General features: G+C 33.5%; 1 protein-coding gene and 1 long non-coding RNA gene across 12 annotated transcripts in view; one reads left to right on the plus strand and one right to left on the minus strand.

Annotated features, from left to right (window-relative positions):
• LOC127728714 (metallophosphoesterase MPPED2-like) overlaps positions 1 to 24,873 on the minus strand; it is an 89,434-nt gene that overhangs the window by 52,908 nt on the left and 11,653 nt on the right. For 7 of the 10 annotated variants that reach the window (XR_007994319.1, XR_007994320.1, XR_007994321.1 and 4 more), the window contains exons 3-6: positions 23,206 to 23,484; positions 21,014 to 21,239; positions 7,628 to 7,743; positions 7,293 to 7,403 (exon numbers count right to left, since the gene is read on the minus strand). The exons of 2 other annotated variants lie outside the window; for them this stretch is intronic. The gene's annotated coding sequence lies outside the window, so the exon portion shown is untranslated. Of the gene's footprint in view, positions 1 to 1,180; positions 1,536 to 7,292; positions 7,404 to 7,627; positions 7,744 to 21,013; positions 21,240 to 23,205; positions 23,485 to 24,873 lie in introns of all 10 variants that reach the window. One more of the 10 variants, XR_007994326.1, reaches the window with a different exon arrangement.
• On the plus strand, positions 8,252 to 20,866 carry LOC127728738 (uncharacterized). Of its 2 annotated transcripts, none has more exons than XR_007994345.1 (3): positions 8,252 to 8,347; positions 12,527 to 13,074; positions 17,995 to 20,866. It is a non-coding gene; the product is annotated as an uncharacterized LOC127728738 (long non-coding RNA). The 2 variants fall into 2 exon arrangements; XR_007994344.1 differs by lacking the exon at positions 8,252 to 8,347 and adding an exon at positions 11,814 to 11,947.

Here is a 24,873-nt window from a genome sequence, read left to right on the forward strand (position 1 = left end):
TGAAGACCGGACGTCGATCTGAGCTGTCTAACATATAAATCCTACAAAGAAATGTCAATGAAACCACCCCGCACTCCCCCCCCAAAAAAATAGTCTGTTAACACAGAGATATGTCTCGCCTATATGTTATTTTGATAATGCAAATGTTGAAATTAAAATAGCAATTCTTTAACATGTAAGTTATGCAAATAATCAAAGTCAATGAACCATGACCGAGGGTACAGGGCTAAACAATCTCCATGGAAATGAGATGTGCCAATGCTAATACAACTGCAAACCAAATACCATTGACTTTTCAAAAGTCGTTCCCTTTAATTAACAAACCTAAACACAAACATTAACTTGTAAATTATGTAAAAGTTTCAAAGTCAATAAACCATAATTAGGGGGTGGGGTTATATAATCTCCATGGAAATGAAACTTGCAAATGCCAATACATTTGCATACCGAATGTCATTGACTTAACATTAGTGGTTGATCTTAAACTGACCTAATCACAAACTAATACATGTAAACTAAGCAAAAGTTTCAAAGTCAAACGACCATGACCTAATCACAAACTAATACATGAAAACTAAGCAAAAGTTTTGAAGTCAATAGACCATGAATGAGGGGGCGGGGCCAAATAATCTCAATGGAAATGAGATATGCCAATGCTTATACAACTGCATACCAAATATCATTGACCTACCACTAGTGGTTCACCATGAACTAGACCTAATCACAAACTAATACATTGTTGATGCTGCCACCGCTGCCGGAAACAGCATACCTATGTCTCGCTTTTTGACTCCATCAAGGCAAGACAAAAAGTGAAAAGCTGGCAGTGCCAACTTATGCTCCCAAAACTGAATATTTATTGAGATAAAACATTTTTATTTGAAGAGTTCTATATACAAGAATTCTTGGAGGGATGAAAAACTTAACTATTTTCGGTAATTTTCACCTGCATAAACGAGTTAACATTAATAATGAAGATAGATACCATCCAATAACCAGCTTAAAAACAAAACTATTTCAATAACAGTGACCTGTTGACCCAAAAATCAATAGGCTTCCCCATCTTTCCAGAATAGTGTAAATAATGGTGATAGGGTCACATCCCCCAGAGGAGATAATTAATATCTCTTTTATAGTTTTAAAAGTTTTATCTTTTAAACATAATTCAGAGGATTCTTACCTTGTGAGTGATTTTACACCGATTCTAGGATTGATGGTTCTCCTGATATAGGAGGGAGTTGCAGTACAGGTAAACAGGTAAACTTTCCTATATATATATATATTCCATCTGCATAAGCTCCTTTCTAATCAAGCAAGAGTAACCCAAACTACTGTAAACCAGTTTTCCTATCTTTTTATTTTTAGTAACAGTGACCTAGACCGTTGACCAAAACATCAATGGGCTTTCCCTCTTTCTCTATATCTTCCATCTTTATAAGTTTTATTCCAATAAAGCAAGGGAAACTCAAATTACCATTAGGAAACAGTTTTTCCATCTCTTTCTATTTTTAGTTGCTGTGACCTTGACCATAGACCTGTCGATAAAAAAAGTCAATAGGCTTTTCCCCTTTCTTTATATCACCCATCTTAATAAGTTGCATTCCAATAAAGCAAGGGAAACTCAAATTACTATCTGGAAACAATTTTTCCATTTCTTTCTAATTTTAGTTATTGACATTGACCATGGACCTGTCAATAAAAAATGTGCTCCACCTGAAGCAGCTGGATACAACCCCAGAGGTCGAACTCAGAACAGTTACGGCAAGTATGGACACAATATTCAAGCTTGATACAGCTCTGAATTTGGATAGTGATTAAAAATTTGACACATTATAGATTTCTGACACAGAATAAATGTGGTCAGATAACTTAAAAATTTGAAATGGGACTTTTAATCTACTTAATGGTCCAATGTCCAAAATCTAATTCCATGGTTAGATTCAGCATATAAAAAAAAAAACATGAATTCAAACAAAGTTTAATTTTGGATCCTTTGGACCTTAATATGGACTTATTTGAAAACAGGGCCCAAAATTAAAAATCTTAATGCACAGTTAGATTCAGCATATCATAGAACCGCCAGAATTCAGTTTTTGATGAAATCAAACAAAGTCTAATTTTGGACCCTTTGGACCTCAATGTAGACCTATTTAAAAATGTCCAAATATCCAATATAGTAATACATGGTAAAAACCTCAAACAATTCAAGACTTTAAATTAATCCTCATTGAAATTGGTTAAAAGATTTGTATTTATTTTCAATTGAAGATTTCTTGCTATTGTGCAATACTTTGCTGTTGCGTTATACGTAGTAAATCTGTTTACAAACTAAATATAATAATTTACACACCCTGTTTGGTGTGTATCTCCTGTCATATCAGTATTTGTTGTTTCTTTATATAGATCAGAAATAATTTATGTTAGAACCAGCTTAGCCAGTATTAGAAAAGTCTTGTTTTTGGCCCCTATTTGTCCTCTAGTTTCTTAACGATTAAAGCCATAACCCACAAAATCGACCCCAGCCTTCTGTGTGTGGTATGGAACCTTGTGGTACAATTTCATAGAGATCCATTGACTAATACTTCAGTATTTGTCTGGAAACCAGAAAAACCTTGTTCCTCACGCCCCTTTTGCCCCTTTTTCCTGAACGGTTTGAGCCATAACCCCCAAAGTCAAACCCAACCTTCTCTTTGTGGTATGGAACCTTGTGTTTCAATTTCATAGAGATCCATAGACTAATACTTAAGTAATTGTCCATTAACCAGAAAAATCTTGTTTTTTCCCCCCTTTTTTTGCCTCTAATTCTAGAACGGTTTGGGCCATAACCCCCAAAGTCAATCCCAACCTTCCTTTTGTGGTATGGAACCTTGTCGTACAATTTCATAGAGATCCATACATTTATACACAAGTTATTGTCCGGAAACTAAAACTAGAGGCTCTCAAGAGCCTGTGTTGCTCACCTGATTCTACTTTGGTTTTGGAAATCATGTAAAAATAGATTAAAATCATAACAGATACCCTAATAATGATTGAGGCCAAATTTAGTTTAATATTGGCCCCTTAATTTAATAAATAAATGTGGATAGTGGACACATGTGGACACAGATGATGCCCCCGCTTGCATATCATATAGTTATAAAGGGACATAACTGAAGAACAGTAAAAGTGACGCTACCCAAATTTGAACTCGATATGAGTTTTGTGGTAATAAGCATTGTGTGTAAGTCTCATAACATTTGGTTGAGGCTAACTTTAGAGAACAGAAACTAAAAATTCAGCAATTTTTCTATTTGTAAACACGCATTACTCTAGAATGGTAAAAGTGTCGCCACCAAATTTCGTACATAATCTGTATTATGTAGTAATAAGCATTGTGTATAAGTTTCATAACATTTGGTTGAGGCAAACTAAAGTTAGAAAACGGAAACAAAAGAATTGTACTTGATCTTAGTTTTGTGGTAATGAATATTGTGTATAGGCTTCATAATGTTTGGTTAGGGCAAACTTAAGTTACAGAATGGAAACTAAAAATTTTGCAATCTTTCGATTTATAAAGGGGCATAACTCAATAATGGTTAAAGTGACACTACCCAAATTCAACTTGATCTGTGTTTTATCAGTGGAAGTCAAAATTAAACATTGCATTGTATAAAGCATTGATTTTAGTTGATTCAACTATAATCAAGGACAAAGGAAGATAAATCCAATTTTAAATAAAATGCTCTGCAGGGCGCAGCTTGATACGACCGCAGAGGTCGACCCCTGAACAGTTGGGGCAAGTATGGACACAACATTCAAGCTTGATACAGCTCTGAATTTGGATTGTGATTAAATATTTGACATAGCATAGGTTACTGACACAGAATGAATGTGGTCTAAGAACTTAAATATTTTAAATTGGACATTCACCTATCATGGTCCAATATCCAAAATCTAAATACATGGTTAGATTCAACATATCAAAGAACCCCAAGAATTCAATTTTTGATGAAATCAAACAAAGTTTAATTTAGGACCCTTTTGACCTCAATGTGGACAAAGTTGATAACAGGGCCCAAAAATTAAAAATCTAAATACATGGTTAGATTCAGCATATCAAAAAACCCCATATATTCAACTTTTGTTGAAATCAAACAAAGTTTAGTTTTGGACCCCGATTTGGACCAACTTGAAAACTGGGCCCATAATCAAAAATCTAAATACATGTTTAGATTCAGTATATCAAAGAACCCTAAGAATTCAATTTTTGCTAAAATCAAACGAAGTTTAATTTTGGACCCTTTGGACCTTAATGTAGACCAATTTGAAAACGGAACCAAAAATTAAGAATCTAAATACACGGTTAGATTCGGCATATCAAAGAACCCCAATAATTCAATTTTTGATGAAATCAAACAAAGTTTAATTTTGGACCCTTTGGACCTCAATGTGGACCAATTTAAAAACGAGGCCCAAAATTCAAAAACTTAATACACGGTTAGATTCAGCATATTAAAGAACCCCAAGAATTCAAGAATAAAACCCCATTGAAATTGGTCAAGAAATAAGCAATTTATACGAAGTATCTTCTTTTGCACAATACTGTGCAATTGAATATTTCTTGCTATTGCGCAATACTGTACAATTGACAATTTCTTGCTATTGCGCAATATTGTGCTATTGGATATTTCTTGCTATTGCGCAATACTGTGCAATTGAAGATTTCTTGCTATTGCGCAATACTGTGCAATGGAAGATTTCTTGATATTGTGCAATACTGTGCAATTGAAAATTTCTTGCTATTGCACAATACTTATTATATAATAATTTACACATCCTGTTTGGTGTGTATCTCCTACCATATCATTATTATTTGCTTTTAAATATAAATCAGAAATAACCAACTTAAAATTGAAAATTTTAAAAGAAAAAAAAAAGGAAAAAAAAAAAATCCCCCCCCCCAAATTTTTTGAAACCCCTTATGATTCATCACCCCCAAACTCAATCCCAGCCTTCCCTTTGTGGTATGGTACCTTGCAGTACAATTTCAGAGAGATCCATACACTTGAACACAAGTTATTGTCCTGAAACTAGAAAAATGCTTGTTTTTTTCCCCTTTTTGGCCCCTAATTCCTAAAATTTTGAGGCAATTACCCCCAAAATTAATCCCAGCATTCCCTTTGTGACATGGAACCTTGTGGTACAATGTCAGAGAGATCCATACACTAACACACAAATTATGTCTGGAAGTTACAAAAATGCTTAATTTTGGCCCCTTTTTGGCCCCCCATTGCATTAACTGTTGGTACCATAACCCCCAAAATCAATCCCAACCTTCCTTTTGTGGTATTGAACCTTATGGTAAAATTTCACAGAAATCCATTCACTTAAACTAAAGTAAGAGTGCGAAAACCAATGTGTCTTCGGGCGACGACGACGACACCGGAGACGAAAAACGACGACAATGACACCAACGTCATACCAATATACAACCAAAAAATTTTTAATTTTTGCGGTCGTATAAAAATACTTGATATTTAGAAGAAAATAAAAATTTTGCAATTTTTCCATTTATAAAGGGGCATAACTCTAGAACGGTTAAAGTGACGCCACCAAAATTCAAACTTGATCTGTGTTTTCTGGTAATAAGCATTGTGTATAAGTTTCATAACATTTGGTTGAGGCAAACTTAAGTTAGAGAACGGAAGCTAAAAATTTTGCAATTTTTTCCATTTATAAAGGGGCGTAACTCTAGAACGGTTAAAGCGACGCCACCAAAATTCAAACTTGATCTGTGTTTTGTGGTAATAAGCATTGTGTATAAGTTTCATAACATTTGGTTGAGGCAAACTCAAGTTAGAGAACGGAAACCATTTTTAGGATGTACGTACGTACTACAGACGGACAAGGGTAAAACTTAATGCCCCCACCACTACATTCAGTGCACCTCTAGAAGAAGCATTTGTATGTATTTCCTATAGGGTCTTATGTTAAACTAAGTTCCCTGCTGGCGGCCATCTTGGATGACAAATCAGCTACAAAGTATTAACACTTGGTCAGCACCTCAAAAGAAACATTCATAACATGTTTGGTTTCAATCCATTAAGTGGTTTTCTAGAAGAAGACATTTATAAATATTTCCCATAGGGTCCTTTGTTAAACTAAGTCCCCGGTTGGCAGCCATCTTGGTTGATGGATTTGCTACAAAGTAACAACACTTGGTCAGCACCTCATAATGAACATTTATGCCATGTTTGGTTTCATTCCATTCAGTGGTTCTCTAAGAGAAAACATTTGTATGTATTTCCCATAGGGTCCTATATTAAACTAAGTCCCGCTGGCGGCCATCTTGGATTATGGATTGGCTTCAAAGTAACAACACTTGGTTAGCACCTCATAAGGAACATTCATGCCATGTTTGGTTTCATTCCATTCAGTGGTTCTCTAGAAGAAGTTCAAAATGTAAAAAGTTAACGACGACAATGACAGATGCCAAGTGATGAGAAGAGCTCACTTGGCCCAAAAGCTAAAAATGCCTTTTTTGGCCCCTTTTTGACCCCTAATTCCTAAACAGTTGGGACCATAAACCCCAAAATCAATCCCAGCCTTCTTTTTGTGCTATTGAACCTTGTGGTTAAATTTTATAGAGATCCATTCACTTTTACCAAAGTAATGGTCCGGAAACCAAATGTCTTCGGACAGCGATTACGACGACATGATAGCAATATACGAAAGCAAATTTTTTGCGGTCGTATAAAAACCAATTGACTTTTCCCTTACCCTATATCTTCAATCTGTATGAGTTTCTTTCCAATAAATCAAGCAAAACTTAAGTTACCATCTGGAAACCATTTTTACCCAATCTTTTTATATTCTTAGTTACAGTGACCTTGATCCCAAAAATCGATAGGCTTCTTCCCATTCCCTATATCTTTCATCTGTATAAGTTTCATTCCAGTCGAGCAAGGGATGCATATATTACCATCTGAAAGCAATTAGTTTTGAACACGCAGATGGATGGACAGAGCAATTACTATAAACTCTCTAAAATTTTCAGGGAGCATAAAAAGACATAATGGTTCTTTAAAGCCAAACGAAAGATTTGACTGACAATTTTTAAACTAATAAAAGAACAGAGTTTCAATGTCCCCTGTGTTGCACATATTTTATCTGTCCAAGGGCAATAACTTTAAGAAAACTTTTTATTTTTCTTCTTTAATTTTTTTTATAAATATCTTACGAGTTGCACGGGGACAAAAATATTATAAAATGTGTCTGCTTTTTAACTGTTATCAAACACTGTTGTACATTACCTTCATGTATATGTCCAGATATATGATACAGTGGTTTTACTCTTTTCTGTATGGTATTGAGTAATTCTACACAGCCAGCTCTACTGCCATCAAAGGTTGAATCACCATACCCTGAAACATACCACTTTATAATAACAAGGTCATGCAGCAGACATGAAGATAACATAACAGGTTTATTTAATAAAATATAAATGGGATTTTATTATTTGTTTTGTAATGTTATAAAGTTTCCCCTTGAACATGTGTTGCATTGTCTTACTAATAGTCATAAAGGGATTCATTTAGTTTTCATTTAGCTTATAGCATTAAGTCCTAGCCTAACAAATCTATCTTACCAACAGGTGGACCATGTGTTATAAGTATGTCTGTTTTCTCTGGAATCCAGTTCCATTTCTTCAACATTTCTTCACCTCTTTCTAAATTAAAACCCCAGTCACCAAACCATGGCTGCCTACAATAAAAAAGGTAAGATTTTCCATAAGAAATATATAAACAATATTCCCAACATCTTAACCATGAGACCATATACAATATACATGTATACAAATGTATTTTATTCTTGCCTAGTCTGACCTCAGTCAAATATATTCTATAGTTTAAAAGCATTTGCATCGTGTACAAACATTTTTAAGACAGCAAGGCCTGGTCTAACTGCAAATTCAACACAAGCCTAGCTAGTAATTAGGGCAGAACTTTCTGCTAGATGTGGGTAATGTTAAGGCAATCTTCTACAAGTTTTGCTCAAAACACAAAAAAGGGTAAACATTGTAATTTAAGGGCATCAACTCCTATAAGAAGATAAGTGACAAATTCATCTGCATCTATGCTGACCTATTTGCAGATCTTATCTTGCTGATCATTTTTATTTTTAAAGTGTCTATTTACATGTATCTATTATAGTTTTCAAGATAAAAGGCAATAAAATGCTTTGCTGGGCGCAGCTTGATACGACCGCAGAGGTCGAACCCTGAACAGTTGGGGCAAGTATGGACACAACATTCAAGCTTGATACAGCTCTGAATTTGGATTGTGATTAAATATTTGACACAGCATAGGTTCTGACACAGAAAGAATGTGGTCTAAGAACTTCAATTTTTTTAATTTACCTATTATGGTCCAATGTCCAAAATCAAAATACATGGTTAGATTCAGAAAATCAAAGAACCCCATATATTCAATTTTTGTTGAAATCAAACAAAGTTTAATTTTGGACCCCAACTTGAACAAACTTGAAAACTGGTCCCATAATCAAAAATCTAAACACATGTTTAGATTCAGCATATCAAAGTACCCCAAGAATTCAATTTTTGTTAAAATCAAACTAAGTTTAATTTTGGACCCTTTGGACCTTAATGTAGACCAATTTAAAAAACGGGACCCAAAATTAAAAATCTAAAAACACGGTTAGATTTGGCATATCAAAGAACCCCAATAATTCAATTTTTGATGAAATCAAACAAAGTTTAATTTTGGACCCTTTTGACCTCAATATGAACCAATTTGATAGCGGGCCCACAAAATAAAAAATCTAAATACATGGTAAGATTCAGCATATCAAAGAACCCCATATATTCAATTTTTATTGAAATCAAACAAAGTTTAATTTTGGACCCCAATTTGGACCAACTTGAAAACGGGGCCAAAAATCTAAAATCTAAATACATGTTTAGATTCAGCATATCAAAGAACCCCATATATTCAATTTTTGTTGAAATCAAACAAAGTTTAATTTTGGACCCCAACTTGGACCAACTTGAAAACTGGTCCCATAATAAAAAATCTAAACACATGTTTAGATTCAGCATATCAAAGAACCCCAAAAATTCAATTTTTGTTAAAATCAAACTAAGTTTAATTTTGGACCCTTTGGACCTTAATGTAGACCAATTTAAAAAACGGGACCCAAAATTAAAAATCTAAATACACGGTTAGATTTGGCATATCAAAGAACCCCAATAATTCAATTTTTGATGAAATCAAACAAAGTTTAATTTTGGACCCTTTTGACCTCAATATGAACCAATTTGATAGCGGGCCCACAAATAAAAAATCTAAATACATGGTAAGATTCAGCATATCAAAGAACTCCATATATTCAATTTTTGTTGAAATCAAACAAAGTTTAATTTTGGACCCCAATTTGGACCAACTTGAAAACTGGGCCAAAAATCTAAAATCTAAATACATGTTTAGATTCAGCATATCAAAGAACCCCATATATTCAATTTTTGTTGAAATCAAACAAAGTTTAATTTTGGACCCCAACTTGGACCAACTTGAAAACTGGGCCCATAATCAAAAATCTAAACACATGTTTAGATTCAGCATATCAAAGAACCCCAAGAATTCAATTTTTGTTAAAATCAAACTTAGTTTAATTTTGGACCCTTTGGACCTTAATGTAGACCAATTTAAAAACAGGACCCAAAATTAAAAATCTAAATACACGGTTAGATTTGGCATATCAAAGAACCCCAATAATTCAATTTTTGATGAAATCAAACAAAGTTTAATTTTGGACCCTTTTGACCTCAATATGAACCAATTTGATAGCGGGTCCACAAATAAAAAATCTAAATACATGGTTAGATTCAGCATATCAAAGAACCCCAAGAATTCAATTTTTGATGAAATCAAACAAAGTTTAATTTTGGACCCTTTTGACCTCAATGTGGACAAAGTTGATAACGGGGCCCAAAAATCAAAAATCTAAATACATGGTTAGATTCAGCATATCAAAGAACCCCATATATTCAATTTTTGTTGAAATCAAACAAAGTTTAATTTTGGACCCCGATTTGGACCAACTTGAAAACTGGGCCCATAATCAAAAATCTAAATACATGTTTAGATTCAGCATATCAAAGTACCCTAAAAATTCAATTTTTGTTAAAATCAAACTAAGTTAAATTTTGGACCCTTTTGACCTTAATGTAGACCAATTTGAAAACGGAACCAAAAATTAAGAATCTAAATACACGGTTAGATTCGGCATATCAAAGAACCCCAATAATTCAATTTTTGATGAAATCAAACAAAGTTAAATTTTGGACCCTTTGGACCTCAATGTGGACCAATTTGAAAACGGGGCCCAAAATCCAAAAACTTAATACACGGTTAGATTCAGCATATTAAAGAACCCCAAGAATTCAAGAATAAAACCCCATTGAAATTGATCAAGAAATAAGCAATTTATACGAAGTATCTTCTTTTGCACAATACTGTGCAATTGAATATTTCTTGCTATTGTGCAATACTGTACAATTGACAATTTCTTGCTATTGCGCAATATTGTGCTATTGGATATTTCTTGCTATTGCGCAATACTGTGCAATTGAAGATTTCTTGCTATTGCGCAATACTGTGCAATTGAAGATTTCTTGCAATTGTGCAATACTGTGCAATTGAAAATTTCTTGCTATTGCACAATATATATACTTATTATATAATAATTTACACATCCTGTTTGGTGTGTATCTCCTACCATATCATTATTATTTGCTTTTAAATATTAATCAGAAATAACCAACTTAAAATGGAAAATTTTAAAAGAAAAAAAAAAGGAAAAAAAGAAAAAAAAAAATCCCCCCCCCAAATTTTTTGAACCCCCTTATGATTCATCACCCCCAAACTCAATCCCAGCCTTCCCTTTGTGGTATGGTACCTTGCAGTACAATTTCAGAGAGATCCATACACTTGAACACAAGTTATTGTCTGGAAACTAGAAAAATGCTTATTTTTGGCCCCTTTTTGGCCCCCAATTCCTAAACGTTTCGGGCAATTACCCCCAAACTCAATTCCAGCTTTCCCTTTGTGATATGGAACCTTGTAGTACAATTTCAGAAATATCCAAACACTTACACACAAGTTATTGTCATGAAACTAGAAAAATGCTTGTTTTTTGCCCCTTTTTTGGCCCCTAATTCCTAAAATTTTGAGGCAATTACCCCCAAAATCAATTACAGCCTTCCCTTTGTGATATGGAACCTTGTGTTACAATGTCAGAGAGATCCATACACTTACACACAAGTTATTGTCTGGAAGTTACAAAAATGCTTATTTTTGGCCCCTTTTTGGCCCCTAATTCCTTAACTGTTGGTACCATAACCCCCAAAAACAATCCCCACCTTCCTTTCGTGGTATTGAACCTTATGGTAAAATTTCATGGAGATCCATTCACTTAAACTAAAGTTAGAGTGCGAAAACCAATGTGTCTTCGGACGACGCCGGACGACGCCAGACGACGACGACGACGACGACGACGACGACGCCAACGTCATACCAATATACGACCAAAAAATTTTCAATTTTTGCGGTCGTATAAAAACTAAAAAATTGGTAAAAATTGTCAGTTACTCATATAAAGACCTGACCAACAATTTCGTCAATATCAACTTACCCCAGTATTTGTAGATCCTGCCTTGTGAATTATTTTTACTTTCTTAAATTCTCTCAATCTATTATAATTTCAAAATAACAGACAACTAGCAAAACTAAAAGATCTTCATTTCAGGGTGAATAAAATGCTCTGCTGGGTGCAGCTTGATACGATCGCAGAGGTCGAACCCTGAACAGTTGGGGCAAGTATGGACACAACATTCAAGCTTGATACAGCTCTGAATTTGGATTGTGATTAAATATTTGACACAGCATAGGTTTCTGACACAGAATGAATGTGGTCTAAGAACTTAAATTTTTTAATTTACCTATTATGGTCCAATATCCAAAATCTAAATACATGGTTAGATTCAGCATATCAAAGAATCCAAAGAATTCAATTTTTGATGAAATCAAACAAAGTTTAATTTTGGACCCTTTTGACCTCAATGTGGACCAATTTGATAACGGGGCCCAAAAATCAAAATACATGGTTGGATTCAGCATATCAAAGAACCCCATATATTCAATTTTTGTTGAAATCAAACAAAGTTTAATTTTGGACCCCAACTTGGACCAATTTGAAAACTGGACCCATAATCAAAAATCTTAACACATGTTTTGATTCAGCATATCAAAGAACCCCAAGAATTCAATTTTTGTTAAAATCAAACTAAGTTTAATTTTGGACCCTTTGGACCTTACTGTAGACCAATTTAAATAAAATGCTCCGCAGGGCGCAGCTTGATAAGACCGCAGAGGTCGAACCCTGAACAGTTGGGGCAAGTATGGACACAACATTCAAGCTTGATACAGCTTTGCATTTGGATTGTGATTAAATATTTGACACAGCATAGGTTTCTGACACAGAATGAATGTGGTCTAAGAACTTAAAAATTTTAAATTGGACATTCACCTTTTATGGTCCAATATCCAAAATCTAAATACATGGTTAGATTCAGCATATCAAAGAACACCAAGAATTCAATTTTTGATGAAATCAAACAAAGTTTAATTTTGGACCCTTTTGACCTCAATGTGGACAAAGTTGATAACGGGGCCCAAAAATCAAAAATCTAAATACATGGTTAGATTCAGCATATCAAAGATCCCATATATTCAATTTTTGTTGAAATCAAACAAAGTTTAATTTTGGACCCCGATTTGGACTAACTTGAAAACTGGGCCCATAATCAAAAATCTAAATACATATTTAGATTCAGCATATCAAAGAACCCTAAGAATTCAATTTTTGTTAAAATCAAACTAAGTCTAATTTTGGACCCTTTGGACCTTAATGTAGACCAATTTGAAAACTGAACCAAAAATTAAGAATCTAAATACACGGTTAGATTTGGCATATCAAAGAACCCCAATAATTCAATTTTTGATGAAATCAAACAAAGTTTAATTTTGGACCCTTTGGACCTCAATGTGGACCAATTTAAAAACGGGGCCCAAAATTCAAAAACTAAATACATGGTTAGATTCAGCATATTAAAGAACCCCAAGAATTCAAGAATAAAACCCCATTGAAATTGGTCAAGAAATAAGCAATTTATACAAAGTATCTTCTTTTGCACAATACTGTGCAATTAAATATTTCTTGCTATTGCGCAATACTGTACAATTGACAATTTCTTGCTATTGCGCAATATTGTGCTGTTGGATATTTCTTGCTATTGCACAATACTGTGCAATTGAAGATTTCTTGCTATTGCGCAATACTGTGCAATTGAAGTTTCTTGCTATTGTGCAATACTGTGCAATTGAAAATTTCTTGCTATTGCACAATACTTATTATATAATAATTTACACATCCTGTTTGGTGTGTATCTCCTACCATATCATTATTATTTGCTTTTAAATATAAATCAGAAATAACCAACTTAAAAAGGAAAATTTTAAAAGAAAAAAAACAGGAAAAAAAGAAAAAAAAGGAAAAAAAAAAAAAAATCCCCCCCCCCAAATTTTTTGAACCCCCTTATGATTCATCACCCCCAAACTCAATCTCAGCCTTCCCTTTGTGGTATGGTACCTTGCAGTACAATTTCAGAGAGATCCATACACTTGAACACAAGTTATTGTCTGGAAACTAGAACTAGAGGCTCTCAAGAGCCTGTGTCGCTCACCTGTATTTACTGATGATTTGGAAATCATGTAAAATTAGGTTAAAATCATAATTAATAGTATTAGATATAAGTTATTATAATGATATCTCAGATAATAACAAATAAACTGCTTCGCTGAGCGCAGCTGGATACGCCCGCAGAGGTCGAACCCTGAACAGTTGGGGCAAAAATGGACACAATATTCAAGCTTGATACAGGTCTGAATTTGGATTGTAATTAAATATTAGACATATTATAGGTTTCTGAATAAATGTAGTCAAAGAACTTGAAATTGGTTATATGAATTGAATTTATATTCAATTAAGAGATTTCTTGCTGTTGTGCAATACACTATGCTGTTGCGCAATACTTAGTAAATCTGTTGTCAGACTATAAACAAATAAAATTTATAAAATTCTAAAGGGAGCTTACATCAATAGATATAATCAATTCACCAAAGTTTCATAAGAATTGCTGAAAGCATTTTTGAGTTATTGTCTGAAAACTGGAAAATCCCTCCTTTTTTAATGAATAAAACCCCATAACTCGGAACTGTAAAATCTAAAATTTATAAAATTCTAAATGGAGCTTACATCAATAGATATCAACAATTCATCAAAGTTTCATGAGAACTGCTGAAAGCATTTTTGAGTTATTGTCTGAAAACTGGAAAATCCCCCCTTTTTTTATGAATAAAACCCTGTAACTTGGAAACGTAAAATCTAAAATTTATAAAAATCAAAAGGGAGCTCATGTCAACAGATATAAACAATTAACCAAAATTTCTTGCAAGTTGATGAAAGCATTCTTGAGTTATTGTCCGAAAGCTGGAAAATCCCCCTTTTTTTAATGAATAAAACCCCATAACTCGAAAACGTAAAATCTAAAATTTATAAAAAACGAAAGGGAGCTCACGTCAATAGATATAAACAATTCACCAAAGTTTTATGCAAATTGATTAAAGCGTTTTTGAGTTAATGTCCGACATGTTGACGACGGACGGACAGACGGACGGACGGACAGACGGACAGAGGTATACCATAATACGTCCCGTAAACGGGCGTATAGAAACTGCAAAAGTTTTGTAAAATGACTAACTCAGGGGCAGCAACCCAACAATGGGTTGTCGGATTCGTCTGAAAATTTCAGGGCAGATAAATTTAAATCTGATGAACATTTTTGCCACCTGTCAGATTTGCTCTAAATGCTTTAGTTTCAGAGATATAAACCAAAAACTGCATTTTACCCCTATGTTCTATTTTTAACCAAGTCAGCCATGATGGTTGGAAGGCGGGGTCATCGGACAAATCTTTTAAACTAGATACCCTAATAATGATTATGGCCAAGTATGGTTAAATTTGTCTCAGTAGTTTCAGAGAAGAAGATTTTTGTAAAAGATTACAAAAATTTACAAAAAATTGTTAAAAATTGACTATTAAGGGCAATAACTCCTAAAGGGGTCGACTGACAATTTTGGTCATGACAACTTATTTGTAGATCTTACTTTGCTGAACATTATTGCTGTTTACACTTTATCTCTATCTATAATAATATTCAAGATAATAACCAAAAACTGCAAAATTTCCTTAAAATGACCAATTCAGGGGCAGCAACCCAAAAACAGGTTGTCAGATTTGTCTGAAAATTTCAGGGCAGATAGATCTTGACCTGATAATCAGTTTTACCCTATGTCAGATTTACTCTAAATGCTTTGGTTTCAGAGATATAAGCCAAAATCTACATTTTACCCCTATGTTCTATTTTTAGCCATGGCGGCCATCTTGGTTGGTTGGCGGGGTCATTGTACACATTTTTTAAACTAGATACTTGAATGATGATTGTGTTTAAGTTTGGGTGCATTTGGCCCAGTTGTTTCAGAGGAGAAGATTTTTGTAAAAGTTTACGGACGACGGATGATGGACGACGGACGACGGACGCAAAGTGATGAGAAAAGCTCACTTGACCTTTCAGGTCGGGTGAGCTAAAAATGTGTTTTTTGGCCCCTTTTTGGCCCCAAATTCCTAAACGTTTAGGGCAATTACCCCCAAACTCAAACCTAGCTTTCCCTTTGTGATATGGAACCTTGTAGTACAATTTCAGAAAGATTCATACACTGTCCTGAAACTAGAAAAATGCTTGTTTTTTGCCCCTTTTTTGGCCCCTAATTCCTAAAATATTGAGGCAATTATCCCCATCATCAATCCCAGCCTTCCCTTTGTGGTATGGTACCATGCAGTACAATTTCAGAGAGATCCATACACTTGAACACAAGTTATTGTCTGGAAACTAGAAAAATGCTTATTTTTGGCCCCTTTTTGGCCCCAATTCCTTAACGTTTCGGCAATTACCCCCAAACTCAATTCCAGCTTTCCCTTTGTGATATGGAACCTTGTAGTACAATTTCAGAAAGATCCATACACTTACACACAAGTGATTGTCATGAAACTAGAAAAATGCTTGTTTTTTGCCCCTTTTTTGGCCCCTAATTCCTAAAATTTTGAGGCAATTACCCCCAAAATCAATCCCAGCATTCCTTTTGTGATATGGAACCTTGTGGTACAATGTCAGAGAGATCCATACACTAACACACAAGTTATGTCTGGAAGTTACAACTAGAGGCTCTAAAGAGCCTGTGTCGCTCACCTTGGTCTATGTGCATATTAAACAAAGGACACAGATGGATTCATGACAAAATTGTGTTTTGGTGATGGTGATGTGTTTGTAGATCTTACTTTACTGAACATTCTTGCTGCTTACAATTATCTCCATCTATAATGAACTTGGCCCAGTAGTTACAGTGGAAAATATTTTGTAAAAATTTACAAAAATTTACAAAATTTATGAAAATTGTAAAAAATTTACTATAAAGGGCAATAACTCCTTAAGAACTCAATTGACAATTTTGGTCATGTTGACTTATTTGTAGATCTTACTTTGCTGTACATTATTGCTGTTTACAGTTTATCTCTATCTATAATAATATTCAAGATAATAACCAAAAGCTGCAAAATTTTCTTAATTTACCAAATCAGGGGCAGCAACCCAACAACATGTTGCCTGATTGGTCTGAAAATTTCAGGGCAATTAGATCTTGACATAATGAACAATTTTATCCTCGTCAGATTTGCTCTAAATGCTTTGGTTTCAGAGATATGAGCCAAAAACTGCATTTTACCCTATGTACTATTTTTTAGCCATGTCGGCCATCTTGGTTCGCGGACCGGGTCATCGGACACATTTATTAAACTAAATACTCCAATGATGATTGTGGACAAGTTTGGTTAAATTTGCTTTAGTAGTTTCAGAGGAGAAGATTTTTGTAAAAGATAACAAAAATTTACGAAAAATGGTTAAAAATTGACTATAAAGGGCAATAACTCCTTAAGGGGTCAACTGACCATTTTGGTAAAGTTGACTTATTTGTAGATCTTACTTTGCTGAACATTATTGCTGTTTACAGTTTATCTCTATCTATTATCATATTCAAGATAATAACCAAAAACGGCAAAATTTCCTTAAAATTAAAAATTCAGGGGCAGCAACCCAACAACGGGTTGTCCGATTCATCTGAAAATTTCAGGGCAGATAGATCTTGACCTGATAAACAATTTTACCCCATGTCAGATTTGCTCTAAATGCTTTGGTTTCAGAGATATAAGCCAAAATCTACATTTTACCCCTATGTTCTATTTTTAGCCATGACGGCCATCTTGGTTGGTTGGCCTGGTCACCGGACACATTTTTTAAACTAGATACCCCAATGATGATTGTGGCCAAGTTTGGTTTAATTTGGCCAAGTAGTTTCAGAGAAGAAGATTTTTGTAAAAGTTAACGACGACGGACGACGGACGCCAAGTGATGAGAAAAGCTCACTTGGCCCTTTGGGCCAGGTGAGCTAAAAATGCTTATTTTTGGCCCCTTTTTGGCCCCTAATTCCTTCACTGTTGGTACCATAACCCCCAAAATCAATCCCAACCTTCCTTTTGTGGTATTGAACCTTGTGGTAAAATTTCATAGAGATCCATTCACTTAAACTAAAGTTAGAGTGCGAAAACCAATGTGTCTTCGGACGACGACGACGCCAATGTCATACGACCACAAAAATTTTTTTTGCTGTCGTATAAAAACGGGACCCAAAACTACAATTCGAAATACACAGTTAGATTTGGCATATCAAAGAACCCCAAGAATTCAATTTGATGAAATAAAACAAGGTTTAATTTTGGACCCTTTTGACCTCAATATGAACCAATTTGATAGCTGGACCCACAAATAAAAAATCTAAATACATGGTTAGATTCAGCATATCAAAGAACCCCATATATTCAATTTTTGTTGAAATCAAACAAAGTTTAAATTGGACCCCAATTTGGACCAACTTGAAAACTGGGCCCAAAATCAAAAATCTAAATACATGTTTAGATTCAGCATATCAAAGAACCCCATATATTCAATTTTTGTTAAAATCAATCCAAGTTTAATTTAGGACCCTTTGGACCTCAATGTGGACCAATTTGATAACAGGGTCCAAAAATCAAAATACATGGTTAGATTCAGCATATCAAAGAACCCAATATATTCAATTTTTGTTGAAATCAAACAAAGTTTAATTTTGGACCCCAACTTGGACCAACTTGAAAACTGGACCCATAATCAAAAATCTAAACACATGTTTTGATTCAGCATATCAAAGAACCCCAAGAATTTAATTTTTGTTAAAATCAAACTAAGTTTAATTTTGGACCCTTTGGACCTTAATGTAGACCAATTTAAGAAACGGGACCCAAAATTAAAAATCTAAATACACGGTTAGATTTGGCATATCAAAGAACCCCAATAATTCAATTTTTGATGAAATAAAACAAAGTTTAATTTTGGACCCTTTTGACCTCAATATGAACCAATTTGATAGCGGGGCACACAAATAAAAAATCTAAATACATGGTTAGATTCAGCATATCAAAGAACCCCATATATTCAATTTTTGTTGAAATCAAACAAAGTTTAATTTTGGACCCCAATTTGGACCAACTTGAAAACTGGGCCCAAAATCAAAAATCTAAATACATTTTTAGATTCAGCATATCAAAGAACCCCATATATTCAATTTTTGTTAAAATCAATCTAAGTTTAATTTTGGACCCTTTGGACCTTAATGTAGACCAATTTGAAAACTGGACCCAAAATTAAAAATCTAAATACACGGTTAGATTTGGCATATCAAAGAACCCCAATAATTCAATTTTTGATGAAATCAAACAAAGTTTAATTTTGGACCCTTTTGACCTCAATATGAACCAATTTGATAGCGGGGCCCACAAATAAAAAATCTAAATACATGGTTAGATTCAGCATATCAAAGAACCCCATATATTCAATTTTTGTTGAAATCAAACAAAGTTTAATTTTGGACCCCAATTTGGACCAACTTGAAAACTGGGCCCGAAATCAAAAATCTAAATGCATGTTTAGATTCAGCATATCAAAGAACCCCATATATTCAATTTTTGTTAAAATCAAACTAAGTTTAATTTTGGACCCTTTGGACCTTAATGTAGACCAATTTGAAAACTGGACCCAAAATTAAAAATATAAATACACGGTCAGATTTGGCATAACAAACAAATAAATGTGGTCAAAGATTTTACAAATCTAATGCGCCATACTGTGCAATTAAAGATTACTTCTTGAAATTTTTCAATATTTGAAATTTGAAAAAAAAATAATATTTGAAGAATAATTCTTTTTAATTTCTGAAATCTGAAATGAGAAAAATTTGACCCCCCACAATTTCTTTTTACCCCCCCTCAATTCTTTCCCTCAAGATATGGTCATAATCTCAATTCAAATTTCCAATGGAATTTGCAACCATAATTACCCATTTAAATTTACCATAGTGCTAACTTAATTTATTTTATAATAGAATTTATAATATGGTGTCAAATCTTTCATATGGATTTTTTTGTAAAAAAAAAAAAAAAGATGGAACATTTGCAGATATTTTTATTGGTCTTCCTTTATAAATATGCATTTCTTTAAACATAATTTAAAAGCAGTGTAAGGGAAGTAATCAAAGCGTTGTATGTGGATTACCTCCCTTACACTGTTTTAAATTATCTTAATTGTTCATTAACCATTACTTTATACATAGTTTAAAAGCAGTGTAAGGGACGTAATTCAAATGATGTATTTGATTTATCTCCCTTACACTGCTTTAAATTATGTTTTGTACTCAAGTATTTGTCCATATAAAAATGCTTGTTTTTTGCCCCTTTTATGGCCCCTAATTCCTAAAATTTTGAGGCAATTACCCCCAAAATCAATCCCAGCATTCCCTTTGTGATATGGTACCTTGTGGTACAATGTCAGAGAGATCCATACACTAAAACACAAGTTATGTCTGGAAGTTACAAAAATGCTTATTTTTGGCCCCTTTTTGGCCCCTAATTCCTTAACTGTTGGTACCATAACCCCCAAAATCAATCATACCAATATATGATCGCAAAAATCTTTTTGCGGTCGTATAAAAACTCCTACAAAGAGCCAACTGAAGATTTTTACAATATATTGACTTATTTATAGATCTTGTCTTACTGACCATTTTTTCTTGAAAGTTTCGATTTATCTTTTATATTTTTGAAGATAATAGACAAAAGCACAAAAAAGTGGTAAAAATTTACATTAAAGGACAATTATTGCAACAATAAGCTGACTGACGATTTCAGCCATGCCAACTTATTTGTAGATCTTGTTTTGCTGATCGTTTTCGTTATTAAATCAATGTCTATCTATTATAATTTTGAAGATCAAATGCAAAAATGAAACAAATTGGTATAACTCATCATTTAAGGACAATAACTGAAAAAAAAGTTGTCTGACATTTTTGATTTAAATAGACAGACAGTAGATCTCATCTTTCAGAACATCTGTGACATCCTTCAGATTTTCTCCATCTAAAGTTGTTTTAAAAATTAGTTCTTTTTTTAGCCATGTCAGCCATGTTTGTTGGCATGCGGGTTCATCGGACATAAAATTTAAAGAAGATACTCCAATGATGATTGTGGCCAAATTTGATTAAATTTAGCAATTTAGTTTCAGATGAGATGATATTAGTAAAAATTAACAGACAAAAAGGGATGACAACAGATGCCAAGTGATGACAAAAAGTTAGAAAGGATATGTAAGAGAAGTTATCTCAAGGATAACTCAAATAGTTCATTCAATTTTACTAACCAAGGGGATCCATAAATGTTAATACCATACAATGTAACCAGAGAATCCTCTAAGTATACACAGTTAGTCAGCAGTTCCTTAACCTTGTTCACTCCATTTTCCTGTAGAAACGCTTTAACTTTTTCTATTTTTACATGCCATCTGTTAAGTTTCTCCTCCATTGCTTCATCAAAAGTTAAATCGTGGTTGCCTGCGATTACAACTTTATGTTTATGTGGTAGTGTAGCTGAAATGAAAAATAAATTATTATTCGTCTAAACTGTCTCAAACAAATCCTCTTGATCTTCAATGTTTCCTGAGTTGCACCTATTTTTCATCTGTCCAAGGGCAATAACTATAAAAAAACTTTTTTTTGGGTTCTTTAAAACCTTTTATAAATATCTTATAGAAGTGAAGACTGGAAATCAAATGCCATGCAATTTTTGATATAATTAATATTTCCAAGGGGCATAACTCTTTTAAAAATATTTGATCAGCACTTATTTTCGAAAATGTCAGACACTGCTGATTTAAACCTTTAATATAAATTTGATAAAGATCCAGCAAAATTTGTACACATGAGAGCGCTTACAATGCAATTTTCCATATAATTATTGTTTCCAAGGGGCATTACTCTTTTAAAAATAGTTGATCAGCACTGATTTTGAAATTTAAGTAAGAAAATTACTAAAGGTATACATAGACAAAAAATTCAATTGAAAATTTGATGATGATGATAGATGGCTGCGGCAAATTAATATCCATATATATTCAGGACAAGAACATGTTAATGTAATATGAATATTTACCATGCTTTGTACTAGAAAGACATCCTGAGCCGGATTTTTAACGTGCTAGTTCACAAGGTAACAGTTCCCAGGAAGACATGTCACCCTACCTGGACACATTAATCCGACTCAGAGCCGACCAGTCATTGCTCATACTCCTTAATGCTGCATGCTTAGCGAAGAAGCGCCAAATATCAATTTTAAAGTCTTTGGTTTGACCCGGCGATGTTTCAAACCCACAACCTCCTGCACTAGAGGTGAAAACGCTACCACTAGACCTCCGAGGCAGTCTATTGAAAAGAAGGAAAAATTCTACCGTAACTAAAGTACTATTATTAGCAATAGGGAATATTATGATCTATTATCAAAAGGCATGAATCCCAAAAATTGACCCAAATAACAAATTTATGATATAGAAAATAGACTTCAAATTTAAAAACAGGGCAGCTTTCTAACACTTATCATGAAAAAGCTGACTTGTTTTCTGTTTTCAGCTGATAGACCAGGAGTCTGACATTAGCTGAAAGTCAGAAGGACCTTTTCCTAAATTCTAGGGTATAGCCAGTTCAATCGTTGGGAATTCAGGAACTTGAGATTTAATAGTATCCTGATGCAGGAATGGACACATTATATTCACCAGAATTCTGGATTTGGCACATATTTTCTTGAGAATTTCTGGCTGAGACACCTTCCTATCCCCTTCCTTAGCTGACATTGTTTTTTTTCTTGCAACATAACTGATGATAATTTATATGGGATATATGTCACCATCCCAAAAAAGTCACACTGCAGACAAAATGGTTTCCCGTTCTAGATTTATCTAATTATCAAACTCATTTGTGGTTTTGATGAATTAAAGCTTTCATTCAAATTTGAAGAGAACAAAAACTGAAGGCACTAACATGCATATGGCAACAAAAAAGTGATGACAGACATTAAGAGGGGCAAAACTTTATATACCCTAAAAACTTTGTTGTGTGGGGTATAACAATATTAGAACAGGGTCCACAATGCAAAGTGACATACACAGATTTATATTAAATCAAAAGGGAAAACAAACTAATCTGTTAGTTGTAATTGGCCTTGAACTAGCTTTCAGTAACTGTAAGTACTCTTATATCAGCGCTTTGTGTTTATTGTTTTTATGTTAGTTGTTTTTTGTGTGCATTATGCTGATTTATTGAGTTAAGCCATTTGCAACTAATATCTAATAGGTTGTTCTTATGTTGTGCTTTAACACCACTGTCCCAGGTTATAGAGAGGGTTGAGCTCTCAAAAAAAATGTTAAACCCCACAAAATCCTTATGTGCCTGTCCCCTTTTTATATAAACACACTATTGGCTTTGTTCTTGTTCTTGTCATTATACATGTAAATTGAGTAGTTTTCTAAATGCTCTATCATAATAATCTATTTTCATACTATACCTAAATAATCATTAAACTTCTTTATTTCTTTTGGTTGACCAACATTGGTGATGTCGCCAGCATGCAAGAGAACATCCCCATCAGGAACAAAATCTGTTGGACAATACTCAATTTTAGCATGTGTGTCTGATATGCATACAAAGCGGATCTTATCTTCTGTGACTGGTGTCTTTAAATTCATTTGTTTGACTTTCTTTTGATTTTGTTTGACTTTCATCTTTTCCCACACTTTGGTTGCATTCTTCGACATGGAATCCACCTGGATGATTACAGGTCCATCTAAACATAGACACATTAGAGAAGTGTTATATAACAAAAACTACAAGCTATGCCAGTAAGATAAATGGTATGCCTCACCTTCAAAAACTAAAAGTAACAAGCTTCTGGAGTTAACATATTGAAAATATTAAAGGCGACCAATATAAAAAATTAAACGATATTAATATTTTTTTAACTGTGTAGTACTAAAGAACTATCTTTGAGAATTGTAGTTATTAAAGTCACAGAAATATCATCAATGGTTTATTATAAAATGACCAATTTACAAAACTTAACCAAAGTCACCCGCAGTATGAGAAAAAGGTTATAATTATGACCAAAAATGTTACAGAAAAATAATGTTCTGTAGACATCATGGACATGGTAGACATAGGGGTATTTAATAAAACAAAAACAAAGCATATATATATACTTAACTAAATGTGGAGGTACAGACAAAAAAAAATGTTAATCTATATCAATTTATATGCCTAAACCACATTTAAAGTAGGACATTTATATAAAAAAAAACTTCTAGCTGCTTTTAGCAAAACAACTTGGTGGTCTAATAGTGATTTCACAACTGCTTTGCAAAAGGTCACCTATTCCAATCCTATCTTTTTCAAGTCATATAGCCTTAATCATTAAAAAATGTCACTCTCAAGAAAGTCATAAAGCAGAAAACAGGGAATGTTCATATGACATTAACCTGTGTTCATCCTGAATATGCATGTTATATTTGTCACTGAACATTAAGCACTCATCAATCAATCAGACATTGAAAATATGTGTAAGTTATAATAATATAACATTTGATATTAAATGAATATACTGTCCAAGCTTTGGTTGTTGTTGTTATTTGTTATTTACATATTTTCATGGTTTGCATTGTGTTGGTATTTTTTTTGTCTTTGTCAGTTTTTTTTATTTTTCATTTGTAGCTTTAATTTAGATATATCCCAGTAGTTTCCCAGCTGCTCAAGTAAATAAATATAGGCTTTCAGTCTGGTCTAGATGAAATTACAGAGGTCTCCTAACATAGGACTTGGTAAGTTGGCACAGTCCTTTCTCATTAGATTCATTTTGAAATCATTCAGTTCTTACATTTTTGTACATAAAAAACAGCATCTTAAATGTGAAGAACGACTGACCACTGATACTTGTCATGTTTAAATTGTTGATACAATGCCTATTTTTTTTTCTCAAAAGGTAACTTGACATCATCATATCAGGTCATATCTAAAGTAAAATTATGTACACCAAATACGTTCTGAATATTTATTTGTCAGGGGATCTTCTTAAACAAGTGATTTTATGATCATTAAACATGTTTAAGCAAATTAAAAATTTCACCTTGTTAAGTGATTTTGATGTTTTTTTTTTATTTTGAATACAGATTTCATGAATTTG

Source organism: Mytilus californianus, unplaced genomic scaffold, assembly GCF_021869535.1.
Source record: "Mytilus californianus isolate M0D057914Y unplaced genomic scaffold, xbMytCali1.0.p SCAF_2, whole genome shotgun sequence".
In the NCBI taxonomy this organism is placed as follows: Eukaryota; Metazoa; Mollusca; class Bivalvia; order Mytilida; family Mytilidae; genus Mytilus; species Mytilus californianus.